This window comes from Ailuropoda melanoleuca, chromosome X, assembly GCF_002007445.2.
Source record: "Ailuropoda melanoleuca isolate Jingjing chromosome X, ASM200744v2, whole genome shotgun sequence".
Taxonomy (NCBI): Eukaryota; Metazoa; Chordata; class Mammalia; order Carnivora; family Ursidae; genus Ailuropoda; species Ailuropoda melanoleuca.
Window position 1 is genome coordinate 30,550,276 of NC_048238.1, and position 16,280 is coordinate 30,566,555.

The 16,280-nt window shown below is 39.7% G+C and overlaps 1 pseudogene; it reads right to left on the reverse strand.

Annotated features, from left to right (window-relative positions):
• Positions 1–6,259: 6,259 nt before the first annotated feature.
• On the reverse strand, positions 6,260–12,756 carry LOC100484951 (annotated as a pseudogene).
• Between the last annotated feature and the right edge of the window lie 3,524 nt (positions 12,757–16,280).

Here is a 16,280-nt window from a genome sequence, read left to right on the forward strand (position 1 = left end):
CTCTGATAATTTCAATAATTTTAAGCATAGAAACATGAGCAAAAACATGGTTTATAAAACCATTAAAATACTATTATCATGGATAGTGAGACAAGTAGAATAACGTCTCCACGAAGATGTCTACAGCCTGACTCCCTAAACCTACGAATATGCCTCTTTACACGGCAAACAGACTTTTCAGATATGATTAAGCAAAGGATCTTGAGATGGGAAAACTATCCTGGATTATCTAACTGGCCCCAATGTGATCATAAGGGTCCTTAAAAGAGGGAAGCAGAGGGTGCCTGGCTGGCTCAGCCAGTAGAACATGCCACTCTTTTGTGAGTTCAAGCCCCAGGTTGGTCATGGAGCCTACTTAAAAAATAAAAAAAAATAAAAAAAAAAAATAGAGGGAAGCCGAAGAGTCAGAGTTGGAGAAGGGGATGTGATGACGGGAGGAGAGATTGAAATGTTATTGCCAAGGCCCAGGAATGCAGGCAGTCTCTTGAAGCTGGGAGAGGTAAGGGAGGGATTCTTCCCTAGGGTCTTCACAAGCAGTGCAATCCTGCTGCCACCCTAATCTTAGCCCCATGAGACCCATTTTGACTTCTCACCTCCCGAGTAAAATAACAAATTTCTATTGTTTTAAGTAACAAAATTTGTGATGGTTTGTTACAGCAGCAACATGAAACATGTGGATAAATTAGACCTCCCATGTTATAGTAGCACTTTTGTATATTTCCACCGACGTCTTGCTTAGCTTAATTCAGACCCTGTGCAGATACGAAATATATAATTGGTATAATTCTAAGTAGCAATCACATGGCTATAAGAAACAGAGACTCACCGAAACTAGTTCAAGTAAGTAGAGAATTTATTTTACTCTCTAGTAGGAGGAGAATCTGACAGGGCCCAGTATTTGGAAGTGTAGCTGAATCTTACAGAAACTAGAAAACCATCAGGCATATGGTCTCTCGATCTCAATCTTTCACTCTTCTGGCTCTTGTTCTTGCCCTCGCGCTCTCCTCACCTTCCTTCTCTCATTCACAGGGTGCCCTACATTTGTTTTTACTCTCCAAACCTACCCCAGCCTCCTTTCTGAACACTACCTTCCTCTGAAGATACTTAGGAGTTACTAACCCCTAACTTTGGCTTATATAGAGCTTTCAAGTCTGGAGTGCCAAGTGTAGCATTGATACATTAGGTTTCAGGTCAGCTATGGGCAAATACAGCCTAACATGCCCTTATTCCAAATACCCAAGAGAGGTATTCTGGTTGTCAAGTATCCACTCTTGGTCCAGTCAGCCATGGCCACAGGGAATAAAATCATCTACCCCAAATATGGCCACCTAGGCCCAAAGCAGAATCTCTTATAAAAAAGAATGGAAGTTGAGCCAGTGGCAGAAATTTGACCTACAGACATCTTATAAATATATTTACATGGCGACTATATTTTTATATGTCGATGTGTGCTGTGTTACTCAGTTACAGCTAATTCGTTGAATCTTAATTATGAGAATTGATGCTAAGCTCTTGTGAAGAGCCCCATGCACTGGCCTGCCAAAAAGAAGATAGTAGGGCTATAAATCTTTTACCGCAGAAGCAAACATGAAAACAAGGGAGCAATTTTAATTGCTTATCACAGTACAAGCCATCCTAATTAGATGATCTTGTCAAAATGTCTTCAGTGGTAGTATGACATAAAGCTATTTTCTAGGACAGAGTTAAAAGAATTATTTGACAGCTTACAGAAAGAAAATCTTGCTTCTACCTGGAAGTAGAGACATCCCTGTTCTACAGACAGAGAGTAATCCTAAAATAACTCAGTAATCCTCCTCAATGGAAAGGATCTCTGGTAATAATAATACCCAGAATGCACCACTTCACTGCCCATCATGGCTGGGAGCCAAATATTGGAATCACCTATAAAATCTCTTTTAAAATTCTCAACCATTCTTCAAGATAGCTATTTTTCATCCTCATTTTATAGAGAAGGAAACAAAGGCTCAGGGGTAAAACAATTTGCTCAGAGTCAAATAAGGAAGAGGAAGAACCAGAGTTTGAACCAGATCTGTCTGATCCAATGCTAATATTCTATCCTCTATATTAAACTACACCATGTTTGTCACTGTAGTGATGACAGCATAATAGATTCTCCTTGTCAGTTATAAACAATATACACAGCTTAAAATGTATATACATTGTTATTCAATGCTACTATAAACATATTACAAAATGGATGAAAAGAGCAAGGTCAATATTTTTACAAGCTTTATTACAGTATATTTACATTCTTCACAAGTCACTTCCTGGAATTGGAGACTTAACTACACCGTCCCTCATTGCTTTCAGCCTAGGTCCATCTCTGTACCAGCAATGTTGACAAAATATCTACTAGATGAAAAAGCACAGTATGTATCTGGATAAATTGTCAGTTCTGTTTAAGAGGCTTAAGTATGCAGCAGATGTTACACCAAAGGCAAGACTGTTCCTCCACTTGCAATACGAGGTACTTGCTCTGGAGTATGGGGGTCTTGAAGGTTGCCTGATTTATATAGCCTCTTTAAGAGAAGAGAATATTAAATTAAAATTAACAAATTAAAGGGGTGCCTGGGTGGCTCAATCAGTTGAGCATTGGACTCTTGATTTCGGCTCAGGTCATGATCTCATGGTCCTGGGATCGAGCCCCGCATCAGGTTTGCTACTTGTCTCCTTCTCCCTCTGCCCCTCCCTTTGCTTGTGAGCATGCACGCTCTCTCTCTCTCCCTAAAATAAATGAATAAATCTTTAAAAATAAGTAAACAAACAAATAAATAATAAAATTTTTAAAATTAGGTTTGAAAAGGACTATTTATGGGGAGTGCTGGCTGGCTCAGTCAGTGGGGCATGCGACTTTTGATTTCAGGGTTGTGAGTTCGAGCTTGGCGTCAGGCTCTGTGCTGAGCATGAAGCCTGCTTAAGATTCTCTCTCCCCCCCAACCCCCCCCAAAAAAGATTCTCTCTCCCTCTCTCTCTGCGCCCCCTCCACACTCTCTCTTTTTTCTCTCTCCCTCAAAAAAACAAAACAAAACAACCCCCCCCCAAAAAAAACCAGAAAGTGGGGAAGAATGGATTTGCTCTGTGGTTGAGCTGGGATGTTTTCCTTTCCTGCTCTCCAATATCAGTGTGCCTGGTTCTCTGGCCTTCCTCCAACTGGGGCTTATACCTTTGGCTCCTCTGATTCTCAGGCATTTGGGTTTGGACTGAAACTCATCACCGGCTTTTCCGAGTCTCCATCCTGCAAATGGCAGGCCATGGGATTTCTCAGCCTCCATAAGTGCATGAACCAATTCTTCATAATAAATTTCTTTCTAGGGGTGCCTGGATGGCTCAGTCGATTAAGCATCTGCCTTTGGTTCAGGTCGTGATCCCGGGGTCCTGAGATTGAGCTCCACATCTGGCTTCCTGCTCTGCAGGGGGTCTGCTTCTCCCTCTCCCTCTGCCTGCAGCTCCCCCTGCTTGTGCTCTTTCTCTCTCTGTCAAATAAATAAATAAAACCTTTAAAAAATAAAAATAAATAAATTTCTTTCTATAAATCTACATATATCCTATGGATTCTGTTTCTCTAGAGAACCCTAATACATCAAGTACGTTTCATAAGTGTCAAATGCAATTGTGCTCATCTGTTTGGATCCACTGCACTGAGGTAGTGGCTTTCTAAGTTTCCATGTAAAGCCTTCAGTTTTAAAGTTTCAGAATTGCTCAAAAATCTTCTCATCCTACTAATTTTAATAGGCTATCTTTAATTACTCACATATTAGAAAAGCATTTTTGAAGGGTATTTGAATTTGAAAGTTTCTAAAAAAATGCATGATGTATAAATAAAATAGTTTATAATAAACCCCTATATCTGAGATTCTTACATAAATGCCTTACATGAAAAAAGCTTGTCAAATCACCTTTTCATTTGACTATAAATAACCACTCACAACATACACACATTCTTTTTGATTGGCCAAATAGGGGGCACACACACACACACACACACACACACATCAGAGACACACAAACGCATGCACATGCACACAGCATTCATACACACAAAGAGTTTAATCTTCTCAATCTAAATGCAAAATATATCCTGGTTGTTCAACATTCAGATATAAAGAGTTTAAACAAAATGTCAAGAGTGGATTCAGCAGCCACTAGAGCCTTCTTCCTAAAGCAGCCTGAATTTATATTCAATAGAGCATCTACAGCCTGTCTCGCACTCTCAGGAAGAACTACGTCTCTAACACATAATCAAGAATGCAAATTACTGTTGTGCCAATTAAATGTGGGCTTCATGGTAAACAGTGGAGTTGCAAGAGTGTCTTTCCTTCGGCCTGACAGGGTAGATACGGTTGTGAAATTTATGCTTTCCTTCAGTTTGTGTATCTTCCTTGATAGTGTTCTTGTATTTAATTGCAGCCCTATTATTGCACTATTGAATACATCTTTTAATTTTTAGAAACAATTTTATTTTGGAACTGTATCTCTTCCTCCACTCACTATTGACAGGATTCCTGCTGCTGTTTGTCAGGTATTGGTCTGGAGGCCAGTGCTGCCCTGGTAGGTAAAGGACAGATCATCTTATGTAAAGACAGAAAACACAGAATACGTCATCATTCATTGATTCATTAGCATGAATGAATTTATGTCTAGCCAATCATCTGGGGCTACAATTAGAACATATCTTGGGGCGCCTGGGTGTCTTAGATGGTTTAGCATCTGCTTTCGGCTCAGGTCATGATCTCAGGATCCTGGGATCGAGCCCTGCTTTGGGCCCCCAGCTCAGTAGATATTCTGCTTCTCCCTTTACCTCTGCATCTTGTGCTCTCTCTGGCTCTCTCTGTGCTCTCTCTGGCTCTCTCTCTCTCAAATGAATAAATAAAATTAAAAAAAAAAAAAAGAACTTATCTTGATTGGAAGGATGAGAGCAGGAAGAAGAGGTCAAGCACTCACCAGCCCTGGAGGGTAACACCATGAAGGTGGCTGTAGTTACCATGAAACATCAGAGCCACTTGGGGGAGCAGAGATGGAAAAAGCAAACGCAAAGAGAAGAATCCAAAGGACCATGACAGGATCCAAGCAAATCTACTCTCCTTTCTCTGAAGTATCTCAAAGCCTTGATTTTGCAATTCATTCCTGTTCTCTAAAAGAGTGATGAAATGGTTTGTAGCAACCAACAGCTGAAACACCTGGGGCTGGGGCTAGGGCGCCTGTGTGGCTTAGTCTGGTTAAGTGTCTGCCTTCAGCTCAGGTCATGATCCCAGGGTCCTGGGATTGAGCCCCACATGGGGCTCCCTGCTCGGGGGGAGGCTGCTTTTCCCTCTCCCTCTGCTGCTCCTCCTGCTCGTGCTCTCATGCTCTCTCTCTGTCAGATAAAGAAATAAAATCTTTAAAAAGAAGAAGAAGAAGAAAAGAAAGAAAGAAAGAAAGAAAGAAAGAAAGAAAGAAAGAAAAGAAAACAAAAGAAAAGAAAAAAGAAAAGAAAAGAAAAGAAAAGAAAAGAAAAGAAAAGAAAAGAAAAAAGAAAAGAAAAAGAAAAACAAAAACCAGGGGTACCTGATTGGTTTTTATGCTTCTACATCTATGTGACAGACCACACTGGTGATGGGAACAGGACAGCAAAATACAAATGCGATCTCAGACCAACTTTGACATTATGCTTCCTGGCTTTCTCAGTGAGACAAACTAGGAGAAGGTGGAAGACAAATGGAGTCCAAAATCCACCATATACACGTATCATGTTAGAGAGTTTTCAAAAAAGGGATGTATAACCATCTGGCCATAGCTTTTAGGCATTTGCCTGCCAAACTAAGAAGAGAATAGTGAGAAGAAAGAGAAGACAGAAAAAGCAAAAGCTTACATTAGATAATACCTTAGCATTTTCTGTGGTGCTATGGTCAGTAGGTTTCTTTTTCTTTCTTTCTTTTCTCTTTCTTTCTTTCTTTCTTTCTTCTTTCTTTCTTTCTTCTATCCTTCCTTCATTTCTTTTTTAATGGTAGCACTAGGATTTATTTTTTTAATTTTTATTTTATTTTTTTAAAGATTTTATTTATTCATTTGAGAGAGAGTGAGAGCACACAGAAGCAGCGGGGAGCAGCAGAGGGAGAGGGAGAAGCATTCTCCCTGCTGAGCAGAGAGCCCAGCATGGGGCTCGATCCCAGAACCTGGAGATCATGACCTGAGCTGAAGGCAGACACCCAACCATGTGAGCCCTCAGGTGCCCCAGCACTAGGATTTATTAAGTTGTGTCTTAGTACAGGCACTGGGGCTTGCCCTCGGAGCTCTTGATATATAAAGCCCAGCTGTTTTTCTAATTCTTCTTGAGCAGTGACACCAGGAAATTGACAGCTAGGTGGATGTTGTACACAAGCTCCTCATCAGTCATCTTTATGTGGCCAATGGCCAGTGGCAGATGCAGCACCTTCTTCATCTGGAATTTGATCATGGACTTCACTTCATCCACTTTGGCCACCATGTTCTCATTGTGGGTCAGCAAGGAAGGGAAATTGCCAGCCTTATTCAGGCCTGGGCCGAGGATTCATGGGATCTGCTTGATCAGAGATTCTAAAGCCAAAAAGGCATACTTCTTGGCCAGTTTCTTGACTAATTTCTTATCCTTTGTGAGTTTCTTCAGCACTTCCATGCCATGTAGGGAATATCCACAGCCTTGGCCTCATCACAGAGCTGCTAGTCCCCCAGAACACATATGGAGAACTTGGGGCCCTGACTGGACTTAAGCCTGATGGTGCTGGAGAAGTGTTTGTCCTTCTCAAAGTCATAGTTCTTCAAGCCGATCTGCAGCTCCACCATCTCTTAAAACTTCCAGCGCTTGCACTGGTTCCCATGTAGGACTTCCCACACAGCCTAGTACGGGGTGTGGGGGGAGACTCTGCTGCTCAGAGTGCCGCGCCACAGTAACCAGAAAAGAGTGTCACTAGACTTCTTTCAGCATCAAAGAGAGATACTACAGCACAGAAATACAAAGCGAAGATTCTAAAAACAAACTGCCATAATTCAAATCTCAGCTCTGCCACTGACAAATTATGTGAATATCAATAACTCACTTAAGCTCTTTTGTGCCCCTGTTTCTTCTTCTATAAAACAGTAGAAATAATTACACCTATATCAAATGTTCTTGAGGATTAGAAAAGAATATATATGTATGTATACAGATGTATACATATATACATAATAAATATAAATATATACATAAATACATGCATATATACATATACATACATATGGTATTAGTTCTTTTTTTTAAGATTTTATTTTTTTTTTATTTTTATTTTTTTTTTTAAAGATTTTATTTATTTATTCGACAGAGATAGAGACAGCCAGTGAGAGAGGGAACACAAGCAGGGGGAGTGGGAGAGGAAGAAGCAGGCTCATAGCAGAAGAGCCTGATGTGGGGCTCGATCCCATAACGCCGGGATCACGCCCTGAGCCGAAGGCAGATGCTTAACCGCTGTGCCACCCAGGCGCCCCTAAGATTTTATTTTTTTATTTGAGAGAGAGACAGAGAGAGCATGAGTGGGGGGAGGGGCAGAGGGAGAGGGAGAAGCAGACTCCCCACTGAGGGGGGAGCCCGATGATGGACTCCATCCCAGGATCCTGAGATCATGACCTGAGCAGAAGTGAGACGCTTAACTGACACCCACCCAAGCATCCTGGTGTTAGTACTTACTCTTAAAAAAGGAGCCATGTATTGTTCCGTAGTTATTAGAAGATATTGAAAAATGAAACTGATCCCCACGAGCAGAATTCCCATCGAGCTCCACATACTACACAAAGTTTTTACAGAGATACAAGTGGTAGATTTTACATTTGTACTGTGCATCTTCTAGGCCAGCTCTCAAACAGACTTTCTCTAGGGCATGCTTTATTTGAAGATTAAAAAGTAAATATCAAGGGCACCTGGGTGGCTCGGTCAATAAGCCTCTGCCTTCAGCTCAAGTCATGATCCCAGGGTCCAGTGTCTGGCTCCATGCTCAGCAGGAAGTCTGCTTCTCCCTCTCCTTCACCCTCTGCCCCTCCCCTGGCTTGTGCACTCTCTCTCTCTCAAATAAATAAATTTTTAAAAATCTTAAAAAAAAAGGTAAATTTCAATTAACACAGCACTAACATGTAAACAATGTCCCCTACATGATTTTTTCAATGTTGAAAACTCTGTTTTCCCAAAATGTGGTCAGAGATGAGGTGGAGATGGGAGTTAGCATATTAAATAAGAGTGATAAACATTAATTGAGCCTCTACGAGATTAGCACATTTCATTTATTCTCATTTACTGCCCATACCCATCCTGAAAGGTTAAATATTATCTTTTACAAATAAGAAACCTGATATTCAGTGAGGTTAAGTAAATAATTCAAGGTCACATAACCAGAGAATAATATAATTGGGAGTTGAAGTCATGTTTATCCCACTGCATAACATAATCGGGAGACCTAACATTTATTTAGTGCCTTCTGCATATTCTGTGTTAGGGGCTTCATAGCACTATCACCCATTGGTGGCCTAACAGCCGATTATGTAGGCACTATTTATATTATCATTCCATGGATGAGGAAATTGAAGATTGGAGGGGTTGAATAACTTGGCCCAGGGTAGGAGATTCAGAGTCTGTTTCTTACATAACATGGGATTATAAGAAGCAATCATATTTTGATGATGAACTTTGATTTTTAAAAAATCATTTTTGAGAAAATATTACATATGATACATAAAAAAAACTAAAACTATAATTTGTGTAAAGTGCTTCTTAGTTATTATAATACTGTTGGAAGTCCTGAAATAACTGCACATCATTTAAATGACAAAAATTAAAGGATGGCTTGCTCATGATGTAAGATAGAGTTTGGCGTATTTTCAAGAAGGAAGAGAAATATCAAAGATCTCTCATTAAAAAGAAAGAAAAGGGGATGCCTGCGGGCTCAGTAAGCTGCCAACTCCTGATTTTGGCTCAGGTCATGATCTCAGGGTCCTGGAATCAAGCCCCTCATCTGGCTGTACGCTCAGCTGGGTGTCTGTTTCAGGATTCTCTCTCTCTCTCTGCCCCTCCCTCCCTACCCCAAGCACTCTCTCTCTCTCTAAAATAAATAAATAAATCTTTAAAAAGAAAGGAAAGAATTTCTTCATTTATTGATACTTCAGAAAATGATATTTAAAATATATTTTATAAAAGTAAAAATGGAATAAGCTTGTTATAAATGCTTTATATTTAAAAAAATTTTTCCTCAGGGAGCACCTGTGTGGCTCAGTCAGTTGAGTTTCTTCTGACTCGTGATTTTGGCTCAGGTCATGATCTCAGAGTGGTGGGATTGAGTCCACCTCTGGCTTCCCACTCAGCAGGGAGTCCACTTGTCCCTCTCCCTCCACTTCTCCTCCCACTCAAGTGCTCTCTCTCTCTAAAATAAATAAATGAAATCTTTAAAAAAAAAAGATTTTTCTTAGGTGAACTGTTGTGATTATGGGATATTGTCTTAAGAACAAGGATAATGCTAAAAATCAATTGAAATATATAACCTTTGCTTTACCTTGAAATGTTTTCAAAGGGGTATTTTAAGAGAGCATTGAAAACCAAATTGTTTGGCTTCTGAATATGTTCGTTTTGCAATAATAGTTAAATAGGAAATTGCAAAGTATGAGACATGCCATTTTGCCATTATGATGTGGTGGGTAACATAAATATCCTGCCCAAAGTTAAATGAATATACAAAATTAAATGATAATTCTTTTGTTCGGCATCACTTTTTAAAAATGTACAGGGCGAGTAGTGTTTCTCATTACACTTAATATTAGAAATCAAATTTTGAATTGAATTTGTCATTTTAAAGGTGGCAACTGGTAATAAATATCTTTCTGAAAAGTGTATAATTTCAGAGAGTGGCAGAATGTTGACTATAAAAACTATTTCTATCTTGCTTTAATGTAGGCCTAACATGAGAACAACTTTATTGTGCTCACATTAAACATTTTATTTAGACATTAAACAGAAGTTTTCTGATGTCAAGTCTTTACCAAAGCTGAATAAAAGCTTGTTTGCAATTGTTTGGATGAAGCTTTCTTGTGCCAATGTCATAATAGATCTCTTTCCAGTGTGCTAACTTCTGAATTGCAAATTTTTTGAAATGTGTTTTAGCTGTAATTCACACTTGCGAGAACTAAATGAATACAATCACTTTTCAGCAAGTAAAAAACCACTTACAGCTCCTATTGAACAAAAATATAAGGTGTTTGTTGATTATGTTAAAATGGATCATTCTTATCTTCTGGAGCTACAAGCTTAACTGACTGTTACTATCAAAGGTCACGAGTAATAGGATTGAATTTCAGACTACTGTATTAAGAATGTTCAGGGAAGGGGCGCTTGGTTGGCTCAGTCAGTTAAGTGTCTGCCTTAACGTAACTTAAGTGTTCGCCTCCCCTCCACTTCCCTCCCCTCCCCTCCCCTCCACTCGTGCTCTCTCTCTCAAATAAATAGATAAAATCTTAGAAAAAAAAAAAAGAATGTTCAGGGTAGAGATTAAATTCACTAGTATAACTGGAATTCACCTTAATTGTGACTTCTCAGGATCTAACTTTGTAACGTGGAGTAAATAGAGTTAAAGCAGCTTGTGGACAGCATTGAACTATGTCCATGTAGTGTGCTAGAACATTTAAAGACTTGCCACTATAAGTAAATGCTATATGAAAATAGTCTTGTTGTTTAATGTTTGGAAATAATGTGGTCCATCAGCCAAGATCAACAGATTAAATTTTTACAGCATAATCTTTCCAAATAATCTGTATCTACAGATTCAATACAATCGCAATCAAACCCATTCAAGTTATTTTGTGAATATCAACGAACTGATTCTTATTTATGCAGAAAAGCAAAAGAGGGATGCCTGGCTGGCTCAGTAGGTAGAGCATGCAACTCTTTTTTTTTTTTTTTTAAGATTTTTATTATTTATTTATTTGACAGAGATAGAGACAGCCAGCGAGAGAGGGAACACAGGCAGGGGGAGTGGGAGAGGAAGAAGCAGGCTCATAGCGGAGGAGCCTGATGTGGGGCTCGATCCCAGAACGCCGGGATCACGCCCTGAGCCGAAGGCAGATGCTTAACCGCTGTGCCACCCAGGCGCCCCGAGCATGCAACTCTTGATCTCGGGGTCATGAGTTCAAGTTCAAATTGGGCCTAGGGCTTCCTTTAAAAAGAAAAAAAAAAAAGATACAGATAGCCAACACACTATTGAAGGAGAAGAACAAATTTGAAAGACTGATACTACCCAACTTCAGGACTTACTATCAAGCTATAGTAATTAAGACAGTGTGGTTTTGGTGGAAGAAAAGACAAATAGGTGGATGGAGCAGAATGTAGAACTCAGAAATAGACCCACATGAGTATCAGGTGATCTCTGACAAAGAAGCAAAGGAAACATAATGCGGCAAAGATAGTCTTTTCAAAAAACAATGTGGGAACAACTGGACATCCACATGGGAAAAATGAATCTAGACACAGAACTTAACACTCTTCACAAAAATAAACTCAAAATGGATCACAGACCAAAATGTAAAACCCAAAACTATAAATCTCCTAGAAAATAACACAGAAGAAACCCTAAATGATCTTGGGTACAGCAGTGACTTTTTTGACATAATGCCAAGGGCATGATCCATGAGAGAAATAATTGATAAACTGGACTTCATTAAAATGAAAAACTCTGGTCTAGGAAAGACATTGTCAAGAACATGAGAAGACAAGCCAAAGACCGGGAGAAAATATTTGCAAAAGTCACATCAGATGAAGAACTGTTATTTAATAACTGATAAAACTCAACAATAACAAAACAAACAACTACGTTAATAATGGACCAAAGACCATAATAGACCCCTGACTAAAGAAGATACACAGATGGCAAATAAGCCTATCAAAAGGTGCTCCACATCAAATGCCATCAGGGAAATGCATATTAAAACCACAGTGAACTATCACTAGGCACATGTTAGAATGGCCCAAATTCAGAACACTCACAACACCAAAATACTGGCAAGGATGTGCAGCAACGGGAGCTCTCAGTCATAGCTGGTGGGACAGCAAAATGTTACAGTCACTTTGGAAGACAGTTTGGCGAATCCTTCCTCTTTTTCCCAGCTTCATTGAGATATCATTGACATATAACATTGTGTAAGTTTGAGGTGTACAAGGTGGTGAGTTGCTATATGTGTATATTGCAAAACGATCGACACAACAAGGTTAGTTAACACATTAATCACCTCCCATAGTTATTATTGCTTATTTTTGTGGTAAGAATCTTTGAGATTGGGCACCTGGGTGGCTCACTCAGTCGGTTAAGCAGCTGCCTTGCGCTCAGGTCATGATCCCAGGGTCCTGGGATTGGTCCCACATTGGGTTCCCTGCTCAGCATGAAGACTGCTTCTCTCTCTCCCCCTGCCCTTCCCCCCTGCTTGTGCTCTCTCTCTCAAATAAATAAGTAAATAAAATCTTTAAAAAAAACCAGAATCTTTGAGATTTACTCTCTAATAAACTTTCACATTTATAACAGAGTGTTGTTACCTATAGTCTCCATGCTGTACATTCGGCCCCAGAACTTTTTCATCTTATAACTCTTACTTTATGCAACATTATACTATTACTTTGTCTTCTGTGTTCGGGGGTCTTCTTTCACAAATTCTCTCTCCTTCTCCATGTAGCATTCCCCGAAGTTTTGTTTTACCTCTCTGCTCTTCTCTCATTCTGTACATCGTTCCTCAGATATCTTACCATACTCACAACTTCATATAGCATCTTGTTGCGTATCACTCCCAACCTAGATCTCCAGCTCACTCTCCCACCCAGAACTTCAGTTCAAGATGAATAAGGGTCCGTTAGACATTGCCTCAACCAGTAAATCAAAGAAATGACATGTCCTCCCCAGGCATATTTTAACTTCTCATTTCTCTGCTTTTGTTTGCATTGCAGTAACTTTCCGATATACATCGCCAGGAAATATTATCAGTGAGAGCTTTGACACTTTATCCAAATCCCACATTCATCAAGTCCTGGTAATTCATCACACTGCCTCTTAATTCATTCTTCATTCTTAAGACCAGAACAGAGCCAGTGATAACTCATATTTCTTCCTTGTGCTTTCTCAACCCCGGCCTCCATTGCAAGCCGTCTTATTCACCACTAACGGAGTTATAAGATTAAACCCCTGCTTGGATCACACTGGCATACTATCAGAAGAGTATCAAAGGCTGAAAAATGTCTATGGATTAAAGTTGAAGCTTCTTGTTCTGGAATTTACATTCCTTCACCATCTGACCTCATTTACATAAAAGGAATGCCATCAGGGGTAGGATTTCATTGAAGTAGACTGTGCAGAGGGACCACTGGACTGACTTGTCAGCACTAATTTCCCATAAGATGTGGCCCTGGCAGAGGGCAATAGAGCAGGTCCTGCCATGGGTTTCCAACCTAGCATCCATGGTCTGCCCTCCCCCCTAGATACCCATGTGTAGGACTCAGGGGATTGGCAAGGGCTGAAGAATCAGAGGAAAAGATAACATTTATGTTACTGAAATGTATCATTTCCTTCAAGTATGAATGGGAAGAACCCAATGAGGAAGAAGTACCAGTCACCAGTAAACACCCCAGGTATTCTGAAATCATGTAATGGTTGTGTCACACTTCTTGAAATTATAAAAATGATGGGACCACTCCCTATATCGTGTTGTTCACTGTATTAAGGAGAACATATACTACATCACAAATGCATTTCGTTTTCATTTTGACAGCACTATTTCCAAATTATTGCTTTCCTTTGCTATTTATATATTTTTATTTATACACAAACAGAATTCTGGGTATATATATTTTTAGACCGCCAAAGGGGTCTGTGTCCAAAAATAGGCTGAAAACACCTACACTGTACACTGTTCCCAACACTGGAAGCTGGGAACTGATAACACAGAAATGTGGTCCTGAAGGTGGCCCTGGAAGTTGAAGCACCAACCTGCTTATTGTTATGAAAGGTCTCCTTTTCAACGTATATTATTACCTTGATATTCATAAGCTGGAGGGCATCGACCTGATAAGGGTAACATCCTCATAAGAAATGCAGAACTGTCATGCCGGAGACACACAACGCAGACGTATGAGTTCCATGCAGATTATTAAAGAGCAACTGGAGAAAATTACCAGAAAAACGATGTGCAGGTTATACCACATTATACAAACCTCTAATTGGTACAAGTTGATTTTCATAATACTGCACTAGGAGTGAGCTCTCTCTATCTTATGAACATGCATCTTTTATAACCATCTTTAAATTACGTTTATGAATCATATTATATCATTGCAATCAAAATAAATTTAAGGATTGCTGTTACTAAAGCGCAAGTTAACCACTTAGGCCCAATCATATTCACTTAAATTTCTGTCTTCTGCAAAACAAACTTCTTCCTGACAAAAACGGAAATCTACTTGCACATTTCACTACTTCAAGTAAATAACAGGCCATAGTACTACATTTCTACAATTTGTTCTGTATCAATTCTGTAATAACGGACAATAAAATTAGCTTTTCAAATTAGAATTTATATCCACATCAGTGAGGTCACTTTATTATTATTCAAAAAAGAATCTTAACGTTCATCATGTCTTGAAGTGTGATATCATTAACATCATTTCTGCCATGGCCTTAAGAAAAATGAACTTCACACATAGTGTGTTTGCTTGCTTGCTTTGTTTTGCTTCTTTTTCTCTTATTGAGATAATGCGGTATTTGTGAAATTAGCTTTCATATTTTCGTGTCGAGGTCAACTTATTTAACATATTTTCATTTCCTGAAATGTGTTGGCAAAGAAGAGGTGATTTTGACTTCAAAATTTAACTGGGGTTTTATCTTCTGAATTTTTTTTCCCTCTTTAAGTTAATGGTGTCACCTTCCTTAGGGTCTCTCAGTGCCATTATGGTATTTGCCTCTTTTTTCTCCCTCATCTTTCCCTATCCAATCATCATCAAATGCGCCTGTGGTGGAAACTGTCAAGCAATAACCAGGAATTTTTCCCCTGACTGTTGGAGTCCTGTGGGGGTCCTTTTGGCTATCAGCCTTCTCTCAGGTTTTCCTCAGCTGAAGAAAACGGCTTCTTCCCAGATCATGCCTCTTTCCAAAGCAAACCAACTTCCAGTGACTGACCAACACAGGGCTATAAAGACCTGACCCATTTGTCTCGACTGGGGCCAATTCTGGAGGGTGAACTCAGTTGTAGCGTTCCCCATGAGGCTGACTGAGGTCTTTGTTGGGACTGCATCACAGCTCAACATGTACCTTTCCCCACTGCTATTTCATACCCTCTTTGCCCCTCCTCTCCACATACACTTGATGATACCAACAGCAGTTCCTCATAAACATCTTGCATGATAAACTCCATCTTCAAAACTGCTTCCTCTGGAACCTAACCTGTGACAGACCATTTTACCTTTTATTTCTCTTAAAACTGTCTTCTGGTTCCTCACAGACCTGGTTCCACCTACCATTAACTTTCATTTCAAGTGGCCATTCTACTTTTATTCCACACCAAGTTGGCTTTAAAATAAATGTTCCTCCCACAGACATGTGGATCTTGACTGGAGGTCAGTGAAGGGACATATTTCAACTTCACCTTCTCTTAAAAATTTTCCCTACTCACCTATACACCATGATACCCACTGAAGCACATACTGTTCCTAGCCCACCTGCTCTCCACAGTGGTTCCCATCCGCACTAATGTTTTCCTGCATCTCTCTGTCTGAAGGCATTCTTTGTCATGGGAACGTACATAGCCTGTTTATGTCAGAAATATCTAGGGGATAATATCTCAGGAGTGTCCCTCAGATAATGATGTATGAGATACAATGAATACATATCCAGCTTCCTGACTCCATAGTGTCACAGTTCTGAGGGGTATTCTACATAGTCTCTGATAAGGTCCCCAGTGAGGTACTCCAGATTTTAGTAGTAATCTGTTTCTAATTCTACCTTTTATTGGCTTTCACTCTTCAGGGTCCTACTTGCCCACTTCAGAGTGTTTCCTAGGACCAGCTTCCAAATAAATTATGTGCATTCAAATCCCTGTTTCGGAGTTTGCTTTATTGGAAACTCAAAATAAGGTACTTATGTTAATAACTGATGATCTAGAACAGGAGTCAACAGGCCTGTGAGCCAAATCTGGCTTGCCATCTGTTTGTCTATGGCTGCTTTCATGCTATAATAATGTGGTTCAGTACCTATAAGAGACCAGAT